The sequence below is a fragment of the Salmo salar genome, chromosome ssa16, assembly GCF_905237065.1.
Source record: "Salmo salar chromosome ssa16, Ssal_v3.1, whole genome shotgun sequence".
NCBI classification, from domain to species: domain Eukaryota; kingdom Metazoa; phylum Chordata; class Actinopteri; order Salmoniformes; family Salmonidae; genus Salmo; species Salmo salar.
Genome location: NC_059457.1, coordinates 63228046 through 63247245, shown reverse-complemented (window position 1 = coordinate 63247245; position 19200 = coordinate 63228046). Strand labels below are relative to the sequence as shown.

The following is a 19200-nucleotide window of genomic DNA, read 5'->3' as shown; positions in this document are numbered from 1 at the left end:
TGGTCGCAAATGGGTCTTCCAAATGGACAATGACCCCAAGCATACTTCCAAAGGTGTGGCAAAATGGCTTAAGGACAACAAAGTCAAGGTATTGGAGTGGCCATCGCAAAGCCCTGACCTAAATCCTATAGAACATTTGTGGGCAGAACTGAAAAAGTGTGTGCGAGCGAGGAGGCCTACAAACCTGACTCAGTTACACCAGCTCTGTCAGGAGGAATGGGCCAAAATTCACCAACTTATTGTGGGAAGATTGTGGAAGGCTACCCGAAACGTTTGACCCAAGTTAAACAATTTAAATGCAATGCTACCAAATACTAATTGAGTGTATGTAAACTTCTGACCCACTGGGAATGTGATGAAAGAAATAAAAGCTGAAATAAAATCCCTCTACTATTATTCTGACATTTCACATTCTTAAAATAAAGTGGTGACCCTAACTGACCTAAAACAGGGAATTTTTACTAGGATTAAATGTCAGGAATTGTGAAAAACTGAGTTTAAATGTATTTGGCTAAGGTGTATGTAAACTCCAACTTCAACTGTATATGATGACAACATTTTGGTCTTCGGTAAGGGTTTTTTCGGGTGGTTGCAAGCATTTTTTCCCTCTCGAGGCAAGCTGAAGTTCAGAGCCGAGGTCTACATCCCTTCGTTGGTCATGAGTAGGGATTCTTCAACAATATATGACTCTTTTTTTCACTTGAGAAATACTGCACCAAACATCTTAGTTAGATGTAAAATTGCGCAACTAATATCTCCTTTGCAAAAATGTCTAAATTAATGACAGATTTCTTGTGTTATCTTACACTGAACAAAAATATATAAGGAAATCAGTTAATTGAAATAAATTCATTAGGCCCTATTCTATGGATTTCACATGACTGGGAAAACAGATATGCATCTGTTGGTCAGAGATACCTTAAACATTTTTTTTTTTTTTTAAGTAGGGGTGTGGATCAGAAACCAGTCAGTATCTGGTGTGACCATGCAGCGTGACATCTCCTTCAGAGTTGATCAGGCTGTTGATTGTGGCCTGTGCAAAGTTGCTGGATAAATGGAACCCGCTGTCGTACACCGGTCCAGAGCATCCCAAGCATGCTCAATGTGTGACATGTCTGGTCAGTATGCAGGCCATGGAAAAACTGGGACATTTTCAGCTTCCAGGAATTGTGTACAGATCCTGGTGACATAGGTCCGTGCATTATCATACTGAAACTTGAGGTGATGGCGGCAGATGAATGGCACGACAATGTGGCTCAGGATCTTGTCACGGTATCTCTGTGCATTCAAATTGCCATTGATAAAATGCAATTGTGTTCGTTGTCCGTAATTTATGCCTGCCCATACCATAACCCCACCGCCACCATGGAGCACTCGGTTCACAACGTTGACATCAGCAAACTGTTCGCCCACACGCTGTCTGCCATCTGCACAGTACAGTTGAAACCAGGATTCAGCAGTGAAAAGCACACTTCTCCAGTGTGCCAGTGGCCATCGAGGGGTGAGCATTTGTCCACTGAAGTCAGCTATGACACCGAAATGTAGTCAGGTCAAGACCCTGGTGAGGATGACGAGCACACAGAGGAGCTTCCCTAAGATGGTTTCTGACAGCTTGTCCAGAAATTCTTTGGTTGTGCAAACCCACAGTTTCATCAGCTGTCTGGGTGGCTAGTCTCAGACGATCCCACAGGTGTAGAAGCCAGATGTGGAGGTCCTGGGCTGGTTACAAATGGTCTGCGGTTGTGAGGCCAGTTGGACGTTCTGACAAATTCTCTAAAATGATGTTGGAGGGGGTTTATGGTAGAGAAATCAATTATCTGGCAACAGCTCTGGTTGACATTCCTACAGTCAACATGCCAATTGCACGTTCCCTTAAAACTTGAGACATCTGTGGAATTGTGTTGTGTGACAAAACTGCACATTTTAGTGGCCTTTTGTTCCCAGCACAAGGTGCACCTGTGTAATGATTATGCTTTTTAATCAGCTTTGTGATATGCCACACCGGTCAGGTGGATGGATTATCTTGGCAAAGGAGAAATGCTCACTAACAGGGATGTAAACAAATTTGTGCACAACATTTGATAGAAATAAGCTTTTAGTGAGTATGGAAAATATATTATATTTCAACGCATGAAACATCGGACCAGCCAAACCTAAGCATGCGGAAGCCTTAAATCAGCCACCATTGTGCTCATGCTATTGACTGATTAATAACTACCTAAGCTGCTTATAATGACACTATATAGAGAGAGGGAGGGAGGAAGGGAAAGAGAAGGTAGAGAGAGGGGGAGAAGAGAGATGTACGGGGTAGAGAGCATTTCCTTTCATTGTGGGGCAACACTGCCTCTGCATCACTTTGTTCATCACTCCTGTGCGGCCTGCATGGCATCGCTTGAGCGCTCCTGCTAAATGAGGACCCAGATGTATTCCTGTATTCCCCTCAACACAGGGAAGGGTGCCCTCCTTCTGCCTGTTCCAATCAGACAGACAGAACAGAGAGTCTGAACACATGATCTAGACATGGACCCACAGATGTGTGCTCCCGATCCATTTAAAACATTCAGATAAGAACCCCTGGTTATTTCTTATTGCAAAGAAATCAAAACAACACATGTGAATTACAATATCAATCAAATAACACAATGTAAATGAAAAATATATAGATTTTCTTGTTCATTTCATTGAGTCATCTAGATTTGGATTTTGTACATGTCGGTGAACAATTGGTCAGTGAAAATGTCCTTCTCCATCTTGGTCCATAGGAGGGGATCTAGGGCAGGCAGGCGGGTGGCTGGCTGCCTTTGTTCCAAAATAGCAGTTGCAGCTGTCCTCAAAAGGTCAAGAAAATGCTATATGAACCCTAAGGGACCTATGGAGACAGAGGCCATGTACCAGGGCAAACTATGATAGGGGAAACACACGCCTAGGAAAGCAGGGTGGGCTCTGGTTTGTATATGAGGGTGGCACTCGGTCGGGCACCATGGCGCCAGCTGCCCTTCGCAGGCACCTACCACGCCCTCTCCCAAACCCCCAACCCCGCCCAAGGCACTGGCAGCAGGAATACCTCCTTTATCAGCAGGCCCTGTCACAGGTTTCCCTGCCCTCCCCCCCACCCCCCCAGCTCTTTATCACAGTAAGTTATGAATATCTTTGAAGTGCCCCCCACACCCCCTCTGGGTGTAACAGATCCTGGGTAAACCTACACCCGTCATCACAGTGGCATTGCTGCTCTTTGTGTGGCTCGAGGGCTGACTTTTGTGCCTAGGGACATGTGGTTGGTGGCAGAGCAGAGGGCCTTCTACATGTGCAACCCCCTTCCCCCCCCCCACCCACCCCCTGTCCCTTGGGATCATTAACCAAGCTGGGACTGCTTTTATCATCTGATCAGCAGCTTCACTACTTTCACTGGAACATGAAAATCAAGAGGGAGTTATATATGGCTTCCTTGTCCCTACTGTATAGCGCCTTGCACACAGAGGCCTTTCCATTATTTTTGTATATTTGAAAGGGGTGGGGGGAATTACATTTTTTTAAACAGGTGGTACCTTTTTACCACTAAAAACTACTTTCTCTGAGACATGAAAGGGAAGAGTGTGAGATAAATATGGGAGCAGACAGGGTAGAGAACATGTTTATTTTAACAAAAGTAGTGAATGGGAAAATCATGCAGTGACAGTAAGCTGTGTGGTTTTTGTTGTGCTCTGCAGTTCTCTCAGACATGCAGTCTCGTTTTCCTCCCACTCTTCTCCCTCCCTGGCCTCGGGGAAAAAGTGGAACACTGAACTCCCTTACACTAAAATGACACCAGGCTTGCATCCCAAATGGCATCCTATTTCCCATATATTGCACTACTTTTGATCAAAGCACTATAGGCCCTGGTCAAAAGTACTGCACGACATGGGGATAAGGGTGCCATTTGGGACGCTCACCAGCTCCTCCTGACAGATGGTCCCCCCCAATCAATGGAAAACTGAAACCATGACTGTGCTGTTTAGTGAGGGAAATAAGTATTTCACCCCCTCTCAATCAGAAAGATTTCTGGCTCCCAGGTGTCTTTTATACAGGTAACGAACTGAGATTAGGAGCACACTCTTAAAGGGAGTGCTCCTAATCTCAGCTTGTTACCTGTATAAAAGACACCTGTCCACAGAAGCAATCAATCAGATTCCAAACTCTCCACCATGGCCAAGACCAAAGAGCTCTCCAAGGATGTCAGGGACAAGATTGTAGACCTACACAAGGCTGGAATGGGCTACAAGACCATCACCAAGCAGCTTGGTGAGAAGGTGACAACAGTTGGTGCGATTATTCGCAAATGGAAGAAACACAAAAGAACTGTCAATCTCCCTCGACCTGGGCTCCATGCAAGATCTCACTTCGTGGAGTTGCAATGATCGAGAACGGTGAGGAACTAGCCCAGAACTACACAGGAGGATCTTGTCAATGATCAAGGCAGCTGGGACCATTGTCACCAAGAAAACAATTGGTAACACACTACGCCATGAAGGACTAAAATCCTGCAGCGCCCACAAGATCCCCCTGCTCAAGAATACATATACATGCCCGTCTGAAGTTTGCCAATGAACATCTGAATGATTCAGAGGACAACTGGGTGAAAGGGTTTTTGGTCAGATGAGACCAAAATGGAGCTCTTTGGCATCAACTCAACTCGCCGTGTTTGGAGGAGGAGGAATGCTGCCTGTGACCCCAAGAACACCATCCCCACTGTCAAACATGGAGGTGGAAATATTATGCTTTGGGGGTGTTTTTCTGCTAAGGGGACAGGACAACTTCACCGCATCAAAGGGACGATGGATGGGCCATGTATCATCAAATCTTGGGTGAGAACCTCCTTCCCTCAGCCAGGGCATTGAAAATGGGTCGTGGATGGGTATTCCAGCATGACAATGACCCAAAACACACAGCCAAGGCAACAAAGGAGTAGCTCAAGAAGAAGCACATTAAGGTCCTGGAGTGGCCTAGCCAGTCTCCAGACCTTAATCCCATAGAAAATCTGTGGAGGGAGCTGAAGGTTCGAGTTGCCAAACGTCAGCCTCAAAACCTTGATGACTTGGAGAAGATCTGCAAAGAGGAGTGGGACAGAAACCCCCTGAGATGTGTGCAAACCTGGTGGCCAACTACAAGAAACGTCTGACCTCTGTGATTGCCAACAAGAGTTTTGTCACCAAGTACTAAGTCATGTTTTGCAGAGGGGTCAAATACTTATTTCCCTCATTAAAATGCAAATCATTTTAACATGCGTTTTTTCTGGATTTTTTTGTTGTTATTATGCATCTTACTGTTCAAATAAACCTACCATTACAATTATAAACTGATCATTTCTTTGTCAGTGGGCAAACGTAGAAAATCAGCAGGGGATCAAATACTTTTCCCCCTCACTTTACGTACACAAAGCCTGGGTCATGTTCAGTAGGTACCAAATGGAACGGGAATGGAATACCTGGATTTGTCGAATAATAAGTGTATTTACATTTTTTGTTGCACAGCGTTTTGAACTAATGAACACAGCCCAGGCTACATCAGCCCCAAAGAACACAGCTAACAAAGTCCTTTGGCTTTCAAAATAATGTGGCCACACAGCTGCCTGCCGATGTAAGTTGCAATGCAATCCTTCATTCCATTCTTCATTAACAAAACCACACAACTAATAACATTTATTGTCGAGACTGACAATCAAGCCACCATCTCAAGTCAACCAGCCCCTACCCCCTAGACCCTTAATTTGCAGATCAGTGATTTTCCATTCATAACAATGATACAATTTCAAATCAATGTGTTTAATGCAGGCCTGAATCACTTCATTTAATATATCTATTGTTCCCTGGATGGCAGATAGATGGCAGTATAGCGCAGCTGATGAACAAAGCCCGAAATAGAACATTTGCCGAAATAGAACGCAACTGCACAGCTACAGCAACCGACCCATATCAGTTTGCTACTAGCTAATTTTACAGTCTGGTAGACATGGATCGATTTATTGTAAAAAAGAAACGCAAATCTATTGACAAAGAAAATGAGGGGGAAGAGCTGGAGAACAACGTGGCAGCTGTGAACGAACAACCATCAGAGAACCAGGAGAAGAAGAAAAAAAATATGTATCTGTAAATGGCAGCGGGGAAATGCAGCTAGCTAACGTAGCTCCGGTGGCTAAGACTAGGATACGGTCGATTCGAGAAGAACACAGAAAGTTCCAAGAGAAATGGACAGACAAGTATTTTTGTACTGCATAATGGGACTGTCTTATTTGCCAGAAGGCCGTCAATTGTTTTAAACGAGCAAATTTAGAGCGACATTTCCAGTCACACCATGGCCACTTTCACAAAACATATCCGCCACAAAGCAACCTCAGAAACAATAAAATAGCGCAACTCAAAAGGACAGGTCAATGAACAACAAGAAATGGACAGATCTTGCACTGTTGCAGAGAAAACGGCAGGCAACATATGAGATTGCTTGGATACTCGCAAGAAACAGGAAGGCCTTCAGACGTGGAGATTGTCAAATGTTTTTGGACCTCAGACAAAATATTGTATGCTGATTTCACAAACAAGGAAGCTATTTTCAAGCAAATTAAAATTAAACCTCTACGGGATAAGTGTCCCTCCTGTGGGACGGTTGAGCTAACGTAGGCTAATGTGATTAACTAGCATGAGGTAAGTCACAAAAAAGATTCCCAGGACATAGACATATCTGATATAGGCAGAAAGCTTAAATTCTTGTTAATCTAACAGCACTGTCCAATTTACAGTAGCTACTACAGTGAAATAATACCATGCTATTGTTTGAGGAGAGTGCACAATTATGAACTAGAAACTGGATTAATAAACCAAATTAAGCACATTTGGGCGGTCTTGATACAACATTTTGAACAGATATGCAGTGGTTCATTCGATCAGTCTAAAACTTTGAACATACGCTGCTGCCATCAGTGGCCAAAATCTAAATTGCACCTGGCCTAGAATAATACATTATGGCTTTTCTCTTGCATTTCAAAGATCGTACAAAAAAAAGGCATGTTTATTTTCTTTGTATTATCTTTTACTAGGTCTAATGTGTTAAATTCGCCTACATTCATTTAACATTTCCACAAACTTCAAAGTGTTTCCTTTCAAATGGTATCAAGAATATGCATATTGTTGCTTCAGGTCCTGAGCTACAGGCAGTTAGATTTCGGTATGTCATTTCAGGCGAAAAGGGTCACATCCTTAAGATTAAGGGACTGCAATTCTCAGAGACTCGACCATAACAATACGCATAGAAGACATCAGCAAGCAACTGATTACTGACATAACCGTGGAGCCGTATTTTAGTATTGCGCTTGACAAAAGCACTGGTTTAAGTGAAATTGCCCAATTATGTGTTTGGGTCCGCTTCCCTCAAAATGAGTCGTTCAGAGAGTTACTTTTATGTTTCCTGCCCCTTCAGGGACAAACACAAGGAGAGGATATTCTGAAAGCAAGCCCTTGTTATATTTTTTTTGCTGATAATAATATTGACTGGTCAAATCTGGCATCTATGTGCACTTACGGTGTCCCAAACATGCAAGGGAAAGAGAAGGGACTTAACAATGAACATTGTGAAACAAAAACAGAGAAACAGACTGACCAATGCACACCTGGGTTGCCTCACAAGGATAGCAACAGACTATAAATTTAAAATAAATTCAGTCAAGGAGCAGAAGGGACATTTTCACTCATCCAACTACTGAGGTAACCCTTAATATGGGTCTTATACATGTGATGTAGCCTATTTAATGTGTGTATGTATATTTGTGATGTGCTGTACATCAAAACAATTGCATGTGCTCTATTGCTCTCAAAAATATTGGAACAAGTACAACAATCTGTGCCCCCCTCTGACAAAGTGGCCCCCTTACAAAAAATAGTGAGTAACTGCCCTAGACACTTGTGGAGATCTGTAAGGACTGGATAGGCATAAGCAATAACGACAAAAATGCAATCTAGCCTATTGAAAGGCAAGGTGGAACTACTACAAGTTCTTTCAGAACTCCAAAAGTGAACAGGAGGTAGGGGTCAACTTAAGATTGCATATGTCTTTGTAGTGATATGCACAACACTTCACTTATGCGCTTCCTTCCATTATTTTCCCTGTTCTTTTGGCATGACAGTGAAATCTCTGTCATGCCAAAAGTGAAACCACAACTCCTGCTACTTGCTGTCCTTGTAAATGTAAACAGCATTCACTAGAAAACTATGAAACCACCTACTGATAGTTCGTTGTTATCATCTGGCCCGGAACTGCGGTGTATTCACCTAGAACCAAAGCAAACAGTCCCAAATGGGGAGGGACCTACCTGTATGTGTCCAATATAGGTGATAGGACTTCACTGCCTATAGAAAGGTTACTGCTCTGTCCCCAAACAACACAGAGATTAGGGCAGTTTCGGTGTTTCCGTGCCTTGTGGAGGTACGGTAGGCCACATTACATGCTTGCCTAAAAAATACCATATGGTCATAAAATGTTGGACAGATGGAAAGGTGTCATAAGTTCTCATCAGCTTCACCCAGTAGGCCTCGTTTCACTAGCAACCTTACAGCGTGCCAGGAGTGCTTGTGCCCCCTCACAAGAAGAGCTCATCAAAAAGAAACCTCTGCTTTCCAAGCCCTACTAGAGTAACAAATGCCCACCCAACACGTGTTTGTTTTGACATTTTAGCAGTTATTGGGAACCTGGGTACATATGGCATCCAGAAAGAGGCCTTGCACTCTGCTCCTCTTCGCAAAATGAGCTATGAACTCTACATTCAATGAAGGGTCATTAACTTTACAGTGTGAATGTCTGTCTGAAGCTATGAGCAGGGAAACCCAGTCATACTCTCAATTCTGTGTTTGTCTTTGGGTCTATTGTCACAGAGTCTATTTAGCCAAGAAACACTCATATACATACAGTACCAGTCAAAAGTTTGGACACACCTACTCATTCCAAGGTTTTTCTTTATTTTTTTACTATTTTCTACATTGCAGAATAATAGTGAAGACATCAAAACTATGAAATAACACATATGGAATCATGTAGTAACCAAAGAGGTGTTAAACAAATCAAAATCAAAAGCACTGTGTGCTAGCTAACAAAAATAAATGAAATATCACATTTACAGACCCTAAACTCAGTACTTTGTTGAAGCACCTTTGGCTGCGATTACAGCCTTGAATCTTCTGGGGTATGACGCTACAAGCTTGGCACACCTGTATTGGGGAGTTTCTCCCATTCTTCTCTGCAGATCCTCTCAAGCTCTGTCAGGTTGGATGGGGAGTGTCGCTGCACAGCTATTTTCAGGTCTCTCCAGAGTTGTTCGATCGGGTTCAAGTCAGGTCGAAGAACATTCAAGGACATTCAGAGACTTATCCCAAAGCCACTCCTGCGTTGTCTTGGCTGTGTGCTTAGGGTCTTTGTCCAGTTGGAAGGTGAACCATCACCCCAGTCTGAGGTCCTGAGTGCTGACACCACCATGCTTCACCGTAGGGACGGTGCCATGTTTCCTCCAGACTTGACGCTTGGCATTCAAGCCTTCGGAAAGTATTCAGACCCCTTGACTTTCCGCTACGTTACAGCCTAATGCTAAAATTGATTAAATAGATTTTTACTAGGTGGCTAACGTTAGGTAGCTGGCTAACGTTAACCCCTAGAGCTAAGTTAAAGGGTTAGGGGAAGCTAAAAGGTTTAGGGTTAGCTAACATGCTAAGTAGAGGCAAAGTAGCTAAAAAGTAAGTAGTTGCTAATTGTCCATGATGAGATTTGTACACAACCTTTGGGTGGCCAGACGTTTGCGTAATATGTCCAGGACTGGGAGACAATATATCCACAGGGAAAGTATAATTACATCAACTTTTCAAAGTGCTGGTAGTGCTTTCAGATTTCTATCACCTGAAGCATGTGCACGAACTCAGCAAGTGTGCATGTATTTTTATCTACTGATCATGCTTATGGTAATATAAATCGGAATGCACTACAAATGTTTTGAAAAGTTAATGTAATTATACTTTCCTGTGGATGCATCATCTCACATTCCTACCACCGAAAGGACCTGCCACAAGAACCGGTAAATGTATGTTAATATATAATTGTATTAAACATTCTGGCTTGTAGAAATCGTTAGAGCAACTTTCCGGATTCAAACGCTTTTTCAGCCAGACATATAATTCAATGCAATTCAACCTCGCGTATCCAGAGAACATACAAATTTGGTGTCCCAAATTTACGTTTACTATTATGTCTAGTCCGAGACCAGTCTGAACAGGGTGGGGACACTGGCAGCAATATCGTTGTTCAACGAGGCACTAGGCCTATCATATATGTCGCTGAAAATGGCATGACATTGCGCAGCAGGCTGTTCTCCGTTAAGACAAATCGACTTTGATGAGAGACGACGATGATGTCAGCAAATTTGCATGAAAACATTTTACCCCTCCTAGAACATCATCAACTGACATTCATATGAGCAATTCACACAGACAGTGTTACTTTGTATCCCCGGCCTGTTCATAAAAAATAAAAAAACATTCACTAGTATGACGACCTAACAACAGTTGTCCAGTAATCTTTTCAATAGGTCATGGTCAGCCCGTGGTGTTCCCTAGTCTGGCCAGCCACACACACCCTTTATCCAAGGATGTTCAATGGCCGCATAAGAACACCGCAAAAACATAGAACTCTTTCAAACATACCACTAGTTTTGACATCATAGCCTTTATAAAAGGTCAATGTTTATCTAAAAACATAGCCATATTTCAAATGTGAGGTCCTATACAACAAACTACCCTTCCTCCACAAACAATTCACACCCAGCAGGCTATCAATTCCCGTCTCTCGGCCCTTTTTTCATTGAGACGCTACAATACGGATCACCTAGGCGGTACACCATAACTCGTTGAAGGTATTTTTTGTTAAGTAGATTGTTAGGTTTTATCAATAAATAAATAAATCCTAAACACATCTATAGGTGAGAAAAGCTGAGTTCACAACCCACTTACAGTCAAATTGGGATTTAACAGCGGCTCCTCTTCTGTATTTCCCCCAATGGTTGATGAAAACCAAACGCAGTAATCACGGTATTTGTTCCAGATACTTAATGGTCCAAATAACACGCTTCTGTGAAACAGTTGAAAGAATTGTAGTGCCCGTTGTCCTCATCTTTTTTTAACTAACCGCTCGTCGTGCAAATACATACATATTCCCATCCTCATTCTCTTTCCCAGGATTGTTGCGCGAGGCACGCTATGCGTCTCCTGTTTCCTGTCCAGCCCAGAATTAGGCTCGACTAATCAACAGCGCTATCCTGGGAGTGAGCAAGCACCTCTCCAACCCAGTGTACTGGTGTGCAACTGCAGCACGCAAATCGGGGCGTTCCTGCATGTGGACATTTCTGCATCTGCAGGAACATACCTCTCGAGCATCCCATTGGTTCCTTCAGGAACACCCCTCCCTCGAGTATACCATTGGTTTATGCATGAATGCCCTCCCCACCCCCCTTGTATTCCCATTGGTTCCTGTATGAAGGCCTCCCTCCAAGCAGGACATCTTCGTGTGGGGCTTCGTCGTGTGGCGCTTTCGAATGTGTGTCAAAATGGAATTATTATCTGTTTTTTCGACCACGCCTCCTGGTTACCGGAGTCCTCTTTGCCAGCTGGACATTGTCCTTCCCTCCTCATCGTTAACAGAACTGCAGGAAACCGTACAGCAGGCGGGAGCGACACCGTGTGCTAGCTAACACACGGTTTCGCACCCTTCTCCTGTCTGCTGTGTAAAACAGGAGGGACACTGTCTACCGGTCGCCCCCTGCCTCCCGCTAGCACTGCAGGCGCGAGCCACTCCGTGGCTTGTGCTAGCTTATAATCGGTGTCAAACCAGCACACATTGTTGCCTCCCGCCTGCTGTGTACCGGAGAAAACCGTACCCAAAAGGCGGGGGCGAAGGATACGTCTACCGGTGTCGCCCCCGCCTATCGCTAGCTATGCCGGGAGGCGGAAGCAACACCGTGTGCTCCCGTGTACTGGAATCCTTATTAGGACTAAGCTAGCACACACTGTCCTTCGCTCCCGCCTGCCGAACACCTGCCCTCTGTCATTAACAGAACTTCTGGAAAACACTGCCCGACAGGCGAGGGCGAAGGACACTCCACTCCACTTGCGGCCCCCCTTTTGAAGGCCCTCTCGATACATTTTTTTTAAAACTCATTCGGGGTCTCAGCTTACTGTTGCGAGGTAAAATATAAGGTACAATTTTGAAATGTGGTTGTGCATCAGCAGTTCTATTATGTCAGTCAATTAGCCCATGTCAGCCAACATTCTTTATTTTGTTATTGCTAAGTTAGTTTTGCAGCCAGCTATCTAAACTTGTTATCATGGTCAAATTACCCCCATTGATTTTGTTGGCCAGTCTCACTCAGATATCATTAAACTGCATTTCTCTCCACTCTATGGCAAAGTGGAATTCCACTTCGCCTCTTCTGTTGGGTTGATCAGCGGTTGGCAACCGACATTATGGTGAATTACCGCGAGCTACTGCACTGGAGCGCCCCTCGCCTCCTACCTATGTACTGGAATCATAGCTTAAACATTTACCAATAAAAGTAGTGTATAAAGAGAGGCTCCACTCCTGCAGATGCAGGAATGCCCCGAATTGCGGAGTGAAGTTGCACCCTTCTCAAACAGACTGCTGAAGAAGCCAATGCCATGTACCGGTTCATGGGATTGTTATGCAAATTCATATTGACTGATTCATTTTTATCAAACCTCATTCATTATCCTGTCAAATTAAAATCTATTTTTTTGCAAATTCTTTCTAATTTCTTACATGAATTCCACACATAGAAAAATGATTTACCATTTGTTGGTTTTTCTATTCTACCAACTCCAGACCCTTGTACAGTTCACATTTTATTGGTCACACACATTTTTAACATATGTTATTGGGGGTGTAGCGAAATGCTTGTTTAAAAAAAAAGTTATTTCCAGCTGTATGTAATAACACGAAAAAAAATGTCTGGGCTAATAATGTAAGGAATAACAAAAAAACTAAATACTGCAAAGTTGCTAAGGAGCTAGAAGCAGAGCTGCGATATCTGTCGGCGCCATATTACCCAGTTGTAGGATACTAATTATAACCTTTGACCATTACCTCATTAGGCTAAATCTGAAAGTGGTAACCTAATAAAGTGGCAATGGTGTACAAAGGACTTATGTGATAATAAATATAATATATAAGTGCTTGAAAAATAATTTGTCAAAAGTGTGTGAAAGTGTTTAAATGTGTCATTAAAATATAATTATCAACAGCAGAGATACATCTAAACGAATTATGCCACCTAGTGGACAATATTGCCATGACATTATTTATTCCTTCTCCCTGGCTGAAAACTTGAATCTGGGTGTGTCAAGCTGCATTTAGACAGGCAGTACAATTCAGATTTTTTTACTAATTGGTCTTTTGACAAATCAGATCTGAAAAATTTGATGTGAAAACACGATTGGTCAAAAGACCAATTAGTTGAAAAAATATCAGAATTGGGCTGCCTGTCTAAACACAGTCTGACAGTGATGGGCAAGCCCCAGTTGGCTCTGGTTTTGACACAATCAGCATTTTCAATCTGTGATGTTTTGACCCATCAGTGACCTTTACCACTGCTCTCTCCCCTCTGACATGTCAGGCCCTCAGTGTTTCAGAGAAAGAGATGAGTAGATATTAGGCTTTGTTCAATAGCATCTTTCACAAAACGTAACATTCTACCGGCTGTTCTGATCGGAACCATCCATGCTGTCAAAGAAGGCTATGAAAAGCAGAAGTTATGTGAGCTGTGTTCGAATAACCATAGTAATATACTGTATGCTACATACTTAGTTGTAGTATACTGTAAACAAACGGTATTCTTTCAGTTATGTGTACTAGCACTTCACCTGTCTACCAGAAGTTGATGCTGTTGCTATGCAACTTCTTGCTAGCTAGTTAGCATAGCAACAAAAATTAGTAGCACGACATCTTACGACTTCATTAACACTGTCCATTGAGAATGCACAATGACTATACCACTTAGCTAAGCTAAGAATGACGTGAATGATCAGGTCAAAACATTGGGTAGTTAGTTAGTATATAGTTAATATACTGGCAATTTCAATGTATTAGTAGCCAACTAACATTAGGGGAAAGGGGGATACCTAGTCAGTTGTACAACTGGACAGTAGCTAGCTAACATACCGGTACATTCAAGCAACTGCTGTAATGATGTGCTATGCGGTTCATAAGGCTAGTGAAGCTAGCAAATTGTCATACAACATAACATGTAACGTAACTTATTTAAAAATACATTACTTTATTATATTGCTCAACGTTTGTCATAATTAGTTAAAGCAATGAATTTGTATCCGCTCTTGACGGACTTCGGCTGCATATTTTCCGGCATTTCCTTCAAATCTGAAAATGTTGTGAAGCCGTGCCCACTTCTGAAGAATTGCATTATGGGCCCCAAAAGCACAGAAATAGTGTCCACTGATTGTATACTTCATATTTTGGCAAATGTAGTACGACGTCCGGGAACTTTTGGCATATGAACTATATCCATACTATGACCAATAAGCATACTATATACTCAATTTACGTCACAAATAGTGCTATTAGTATGAGTATTCAAACACAGCTATGGTCTAGACCAGGGGTATTCAACTCTTACCCTACAAGGTCCAGAGCCTGCTGGTTATCTGTTTGCCCTGATAATTAATTGCATCCACCTGGTGTCCCTGGTCTAAATCAGTCCCTGATTAGAGGGGAGTAATGAAAACTTGCTTCAAGGTCCAGAGTTGAGTTTAAGGGGTCTAGAGTGGGGCTCTCCAAGTCTGTTTCTTGAGAGCTACAATGCTGTAGGTTTTTGTCCAGATTCAGCTTAATAACTGGCTAATTATTTGAATTAGGTGTGCTAGATTAGGGTTGGAGTGAAAACCTACAGAACTGTCGCTCACCAGGAACTGGTCTAGAGAGTAGCTCTCTGGCCCTGGTCGAGAGAGAAGACCATGATTAGTTGAATACTTGAATCAGGTGTGTTAGTGATGGGAAAAAATGACTCCTCTATATTCTAAATCTATGCCTGCAGCACTTCAGCCTTGATATGATTGACAGTATATAGAAAAGCACAATCATAGAACATATAAATTGGTAAATAGAAAAGCACAAGTATAACATTTCCATCACATTCCATACTCTTATCACTTGTGTGATAATAATCATTACATTTGAATGTAAGCATTTAGATTTTAGCTTCTATATCATAATATTCTAAAAAATCCTTTAACCTGTCTCCTCCCCTTCATCGACACTGATTGAAGTGGATTTAACAAGTGACATTAATAAGGGATCATAGCTTTCACCTTGTCAGTCTATGTCATGGAAAGATCAGGTGTTTGTGATCTTTTGTATACTCAGTATATGACAAGCACTAATTTGCAATATAGCCTATGTCGTTAGCTTCGCTTTTATAACATATAAGGCTTAAGCAGACAGACAAGAAGAACCACAGTGTGACCGCAGAGAAGATGCTGAGACAGATAGACAGCACAAGAGGGAGGCAAATAAAATGACTAGAGCAGAGACACAGTTATAGTGATGAGATAGTTGTATCTCCATTGGTGTTTTTACATATTGTATTTGTTTTAAACATGAGCTGGTTAAAATAGAGGAGGAGGGACATGTCTCGCCAGTCACTAGAATAGAAATGGTTGAGAAATGCTGAACTGTACTGCCAATGTTATTTGTCAGCACCTCTGCCTGTGACTATGTAGGGTGTGTGGAGATGGGGTGTGTGTATGGCTTGTGGCCCGCCTGGGGGTTGTGAGTTGGCTGGTGTGGATAAAATGCCAGGGCCGAATTCTTGTCCCAGTCCGCTCGTGTGTGTGTGTGTGTGTGTGTGTGTGTGTGTGTGTGTGTGTGTGTGTGTGTGTGTGTGTGTGTGGCTGTAGTGTGCAGGAGACCAGTAAATCTCTACGCTGCCCCCAAACAACCTATAGCACCCTACATTTCTAATGAAGATACCTGTATGATACAAAGTGTCTCTGGATAATGCGTTCACTGGAAAGTTCTTGCACAGAAAAAGCATGACAAACAGGAAATGTTGGCCTATACTGTGACCACAACGAGATGTATTACACCCCTGTCTCTGGGATAATATCAGCGCTTTCCTGACTGTCTGTCGCAGGAGACAGTCACATAGCAGCAGGGAAACCCGGGTGTGTCTCTGCGAGTTCTACCAGAGGCAGTGAAATATGATATAGAGGAGAAAATCAAACATGACTAATGCGATAAGAGGATCCAAGCCCATCAAAGGTTAGACACCGCTAGAAGGCGGATACTCCTTGTGAAGTTCAGAGTGCACTGCCACAGAGTGCGGATGTTTTTTACTCAAGTCTGTGCAGTCAGTCACCCTGTTAGATGTGGAGCAGAGAGAGTTGCTTACAGTCGACGAAGGCCAGATTGTTGGTCACAGTGAAGTGACAGGGAAGGATGTTATGAGATGTATGCTGTCATTGTGTGACAAGCATGTGCTGTATGTTTAGGTAGAGCAGAGCAGTCACTGTCTCGTTCTGTTTGGCATACAGTGTATCGTCACATTTACCCTGATTGTTGTGCACTGTAAAGGGATATCAGGGGAGCTTCAGTTTAGGAGGGTGCAATGTTGTAGAATGTTCATAGAGTATTGTGTAGAATAGATATAAATGTCTGTCAGATAGAATAGGGAATCGTTTCAGTTCTAATTATTACATTTCTATCTGAATGTTTCACCCATTGGACTTTGTCATTAACGTTCATCTATATTCTCAGTATTAACAAATGTCACATCAGGCAGGATCCATAGCACTACCAGAACATTCTGATAACTAGAACAAAAGCGAAAGGTTGCCCAATCAAAGGGTTGCAGATCATTCAAGATTGTAATGCTTGCAAAGCTACATGGTTTTTCAGGCGGGGATGCTAGTTGAAGTTGTTTGGATCTCTCCAACACATTACTCAACTACTGTAGTTAAACCCCAGTTACAGATGTGGATATGCTTTAACATCTAGACTGCAGCTATATTATGAATAGAATAAGCAGGTGTATGTAATGCATTGAATTGGCTGTTTCCTCATTTTGATAGGACCTTGCAGAAATGAATGGGCAGGGGTGACAGGGATGAAACTAAGTGACTCACGTTTTCTATTCCACACAGTTCTGTGACTGCATCTCTCCACCACTTTATGATATCTCTTTCTCTCTCTCTGAACATGTTCAATGTGTGGGTTAAAATACTATGAAATTACAAAGAATGAAATATGAATAATCCAGATTTGGGGCTAGGTAAAATATAGTGTACTGCAGGATTCAGCCTAAGAAGCTCTTTCCTTTGTGTGTGTTTTTTACATTTCCTACACAAGTCACCAGAATGTCCTGACAACATAGGGAAACCAGATAATGGCCTGAATTTGTTCAAATGCTATTTTAGGGTTAAGGAGTTAGGGTAAATTGGATTTTGAATGGGAATACATTTTTACTCCCTAGAAAGTCCAGAAATTTCACATAAAAAAAAGCTGTGTGCATGTGTGCACATGATCAAAGTGAAAAGCAATCTGAATCGTTTGGATCCCCTTGAGATTGCTGCCTGTTGCTTCAGTGTTTGCTAGAGATGTCAGGTTTTGATATTAACTTGTAGTTGGGATTTACATTTGGTTGTGAATTCAACATGAAGATGTAGTGCACGTGTGGCATAGCTAGATGAAGACCCTAGTGAATAGGTCTCACATGAAACAGTGGTTTCCAAATACGAGGGGACTAAACCACATACTCTCTCTCTGAGAGCCACTGTAATTTTCATGTATGGGTCAAAATAAGGGACTGTCCTACATTGAAACTGACACACTGAATTACAAATTCCTGCTTGTGCTTTAGGACATGACCTTGATGTAAGGTACATCACTCTATTTTCATCAAAGAACACATTGTGTTACTGTGTGTAACTCGGCTGATAAGGAAACGATAGGAAAAAACTTCTGCAATGACTAAATAAATAAAAAACACTTTGCATCTTTTCCTGTCTAAGGTTTCCTTGGAGGTTGTTTTTTGTGTGCCATTGTGCACTTTTGTATGCATAAGAGGCACTACTCCTTGATGTTGCACACCTTGCAGTTTCTATGTAGCTAGGGTAAACACACTGCAGCAGACTATGAGGGCTGTACAGGTTTCATGTCACAATGTAGTAGTGACTATGTCCAAAATGGAAACCTTTTCTCTTTATAGTGCACTACTTTTGACCAGGGAGTGCGCTATAGGGAATAGGGTGCCATTTGGAACGCATAAAGTCTGAGGTTAACACAAGCTTAGGAGATCTTACACGTTTTCTTCTTTGAGATATCAGTCAGTTATCATGAACCTTGTGAATTATAAAGCCTTTTATGTTCTGTATGTGCTTTTTTAAATGACATAAACGCTTCAAAATGACCAAGATTATCTCATAGAACAAAACGTATATGATCTCCTAAGCCTGTGTTTACCACAGACTTTATTTTTTTGGCAATTACCCAAAAACTCCATACATTTTCCCATAGGCTTTGTCCAACGAACCATGGCTGAGTTAGTGCCTACAACAACAAAAAACGGCATTAATGTTGCTCTCAATGCTGGACGCCGGATGGCTATAGCGTAGCAGGGCCGTTACGATGATCATAAAAGGATCATCCGCAGCGCTTCAGCCTTGACATGACTGACAGTCACGTGCGAGTGTATGTTTGTTCTGGGGGAAATTCTGGGTTTGGTGTTCATGTAGTCACTCTGGGAAGACTCCACTCTCTTTAGTCTGAGTTGAGTATCATTTACAGACAAACGTAGTAATGAATAATGTCCTGTGTGGCCCAGTCGGTAGAGCATGAGGCTTTGTATGTTTGCATGACTGTAAGTCTCTTTGGATACAATTGTCTGCTAAATGGCACGTATTTTATTATTATTTTATAAAGAATAAAATGTAGAGAGGAAATAGGGTGAGCTACAGTAGGTGTGTGTGTGTGTGTGTGTGTGTGTGTGTGTGTGTGTGTGTGTGTGTGTGTGTGTGTGTGTGTGTGTGTGTGTGTGTGTGTGTGTGTGTGTGTGTGTGTGTGTGTGTGTGTGTGTGTGTGTGTGTGTGTGTGTGTGTGTGTGTGTGTGTAAAGTCT

General features: G+C 42.4%; 1 pseudogene; it reads right to left on the bottom strand.

The window, feature by feature from the left end:
• Nucleotides 1-11387, bottom strand: part of LOC106574363 (ras-associated and pleckstrin homology domains-containing protein 1-like) — an 83448-nt pseudogene extending 72061 nt beyond the window's left edge.
• Between the last annotated feature and the right edge of the window lie 7813 nt (nucleotides 11388-19200).